Source organism: Mus caroli, chromosome 8 (assembly GCF_900094665.2).
Source record: "Mus caroli chromosome 8, CAROLI_EIJ_v1.1, whole genome shotgun sequence".
Taxonomy (NCBI): Eukaryota; Metazoa; Chordata; class Mammalia; order Rodentia; family Muridae; genus Mus; species Mus caroli.
In genome coordinates this window covers 2,453,332-2,457,349 of record NC_034577.1, presented here as the reverse complement: position 1 = coordinate 2,457,349, position 4,018 = coordinate 2,453,332, and positions in this window count along the sequence as shown.

The following is a 4,018-nucleotide window of genomic DNA, read 5'->3' as shown; positions in this document are numbered from 1 at the left end:
TGAGGTTCTAGTTAGTTAGTCTTTCTATATTCCCTGTTTCCTTTATCTTCCTATAGTTATTTATGTTTTATTGACTGTTTTAGAGAAGGATACTCTTACTTTAAAAGTACCAGCAAGACCAAGGCAACTCCACAGAAACTCAAAACAAAGCATTTAATTGGGTACTTATTTGCAGTTTTAGCCCAAGATCATCATTGCAAGAAGCAGAAATGTAATGCATGCCATGAGTGCAGTACTTGGAACTTTATATCCTGATTCACAAGTAACTGCTGTGTGTGTGGGGGGGGGGGGGGGGGGGGGGGGGGGGGGGGGGGGGGGGGGGGGGGGGGGGGGGGGGGGGGTAGGGAGTGGATATTTGAAATCTCAGATCTCACTCCCAGTGAAACACCTATTCCAAAGAGGCTATACCTCCTAATCTTTCATAAATATTTCTACAATATGTTACAGAAAATGAATTAAACATTCAAATATTTGAACCTATATGGTCATTCCCAAACCATCACATTAATGTATACCAATTGTATATATCACTAGGCTTTGTAAAAATTTTATACATAAATATGTAATTTTTAAATTATTTTCTCCCATGTGTCCCATGGCATCTCACTCTTTTCTCCATCCCAGACATGTTAACTCCTCTTGTTTCTTAGCTTTATTAATATGTTCATGTCACATATTAACTTCTCTGTAAATCTATATAAACTTTGAGATGTACAAATTAGAGAAAATTAAAACTAATTATCTTCTTGAGTTTGACTTACTTTAGTTACTATGAAAATCTCTGGTTGCTTGAAATTTATTGTAAACAATCTCCCTTTATTTAGTGTCACTATAAAATGTTGTCAAGTATATATAGCACATTTTCTTCATCAATTCTCTAGATGCACATCTACTTTGTACCCATATCTAGACCATTGCAGCCTTTCTCTTTCACCCAGCTCTAGTCTGGGAAGTGTACTTCTGTGAGCAGACTTGCATGACTGGACTTCTAGCTGCTCTTTTGAAATCATTCAGGTTTGTAGTGAGCAAATGAAGCAATGCATGCCCCATCTTCTCTGTTCAAGTCACAGCTGAAACAATAGCTGCTTTCTTTCCTTTTTTTTTTTTTCCAGATCTCTCTGGTTGAAAATAGAAATGCCTCATATGATGAAATCCTTTTCTAGTCACTTGTAAAATTTTTAAATTTGCTGCTTAAAAAATCATCTCACTGAATGCTTTATGTTTATGCAGCCAACTATGAAGGAAAAATGCTAACTTAAATGAGCTATCACTTGAAAGATGACTTGGATGGGACAGATTGCTTTGCAATATTTTATCTCTGTTGAATCACTTGTTTTCATTTGAAGGGAAATTCTTTCCTGCTCTTGAAGTACCAGAAGCTACTTTCCACCATTATATTTTATTGAAAACTGATGGCAGCTTATTTTATATAAAAGTTTTGGTTGTTTATAGCATTGTATTTACCATTCATGAGAGAGTAGTTTAGTTCTTTATCTCAGATTTATTGGACTGTCAAAGTACATCAGCGTGTAAAGGTATATGTTGAGTAGTGTGAAGACCTGAGTTCTGCTCTCAAAACCAGCATTACAGAAGAAAAGAATTAATTGATTCTTGAATGCTGTCCTCCATATGTGTGATGTTGCGGAAGCATGCATCAGTAGACATAAGCGCACTCATAAATACATACTATAAATAAATTCATATATGCACAATACATACATACATATATACATACATGTAATAGAGCTCAAGGTCAGCTAAAATTAGTTAAACATAAGACAGTTTAATAAGCCGGGCATGGTGGCACACACCTTTAATCTCAACACTTGGGAGGCAGAGGCAGGTGGATTTCTGAGTTCAAGGCCAGCCTGGACTACCAAGTGAGTTCCAGGACAGCCACAGCCAGAGCTACACAGAGAAACCCTGTCTTGGGGGAAAAAAAAAAAAAAAAAAGACAGCTTAATGAAAGAAGTTAAACATTATAATGAAACTATACCTTGACATGATTAAGTAATTCACCATTAAAAAACTTACCCTTGATCCCATCCTATGGCTGTCAAGTGGAAGGTTTGTATACACTGTGTTTAGCTTTCTGATAAAATTAAGTTCCGCATAAAATCAGTTTATCACAAATTACCAAAGTTACATGGAAAATTAATCCTCCTAATCACTTTAAATTAGGTTATTGAAACTATGTAGCTCCTTTTGAGTAACATTGCAAGAGCTTATGAAAAATATTAGTGTGATTAGTAGCATTTTTACACAAAATGGGTAATACCAGAAACCATCTGAAATGGAAAGTGGATGCTGTTCCAAGAGCCAACCTTCCTGGAGCTTTTAAGACAATCAAGGGCCCTAAAGTGCTGGGGCAACTTAATGAATCTATGCACATTTTCATCCATCATCCCTTTGAGAGATGAAGCACATGTAAACAAGAAGCAAAATTGATAATCAGAGAAGCAGCTTTTCCAAGAACTCTGGCATACTCACCTCAAATACTATGCTCATAGTCAATCAGCATATATCTTGTATCAAAAATGCTAAATGCACACATCTACAAAGCCAGGACTAGAGGGATAAATGAAGCCCTTTGAAAAATCAAAAACCATTGATTTCGATTCACAAGGTATAGTTTGTGTATAAGAAATGAAATTGAGGAACAGAATAAATTATAAAATAGAATGTACTACTGATGCATTCAATAAAACAAATGAGAGTCAAAGACATGAGGCTGAAAAACACATACAAACTATGTACTGTATGATGCCAGCATGAAATTATATACAGTTGCAGAGTGGTTTTAGCTAGTCATATTGATATAAAAGAAATATGTTTACTGTTTTACAACTTTAAAAGCTGACTGGTAAATGGGTATATTCACAGAGAGCCTGGAAATGTCTTTGAAGACATTTAAGATCTATCATGTATTCTATATAAAAATTAAACAATGCTTAAAGTTCAAATGGGGTAGCACCCTATAGCACCTTTAAGAAAATAGTAAACTTCAAGGACAAATCATTTACATATATATGAAAAAATTCACTTGGCATATATTTTCTGGAAATGATGTAGATGATCAAAAACATTTTAAGGCTGATAAAACAATAGGAATCAACCGCGCATGGTGGCACACGCCTTTAATCCCAGCATTCAGGGGTGGGGTGGGAGGGAGGGGGCAATTTCTGAGTTTGAGGCCAGCCTGGTCTACAAAGTGAGTTCCAGGACAGCCAGGGCTATACAGAGAAATCCTGTCTCAAAATGGAAAACAAAAACAAAAACAAACAAAGAAACCAAAAAAGTAATAAAACATTAGGAATCAATTATAAAGTGACCTATATTTACATGTCAGGCAAGAGAGATAAGGAAAGATAAGTAACTATTGGAATGGAAAGTGTTAAATGCTGTACACATGTAAAAGCACATAGCAAGTTATGTAAGCTAGAAGTGGTAGAGAACAGAGTGCAGGGGTGAATCCTAAAGGATTGGTCAATCCAGGTCCTACTGAGTAAAGAACACAGAGGCCAAAGCACAATGAGGACAAGTGAAGTTTAATCTGAGGTCAAACTTCCTATTTTCTGGCCTATGAAAGAATAATTGTTACACATTAAAAATAAAGAAATAAAGGAATGATAAGCACATATCAGAGCTACTCAGAAGTGGAGTCATACTAGAAGTCAATTCTCGATTCTTTTCTCATCATCATTTTGCTTATATAAGCAAAATGAGTGACAAAGTACTCTCTCAGGATGGATGTCTCCTGCCCATCCATCACAGAGGAGGATCTGAACACTCTAAAGCAAGGCTAAGCACTGATGTAAGATGTAATGGACTGTAAACTTCTTTGGCTGACTCATAACACGCTTATATCTGTATGGCATCTATTTCTGAATTCAGCTTGTTTTTATCACCTACACTAAGTAGAAGTCTGGTAAGCCCACACATATTTCAGAACAGTAAGGATGTTTGCATCTCTTTTCTTGAGATCTCAACTCCTAGTTTTTCTCAGATGTTCCTTATT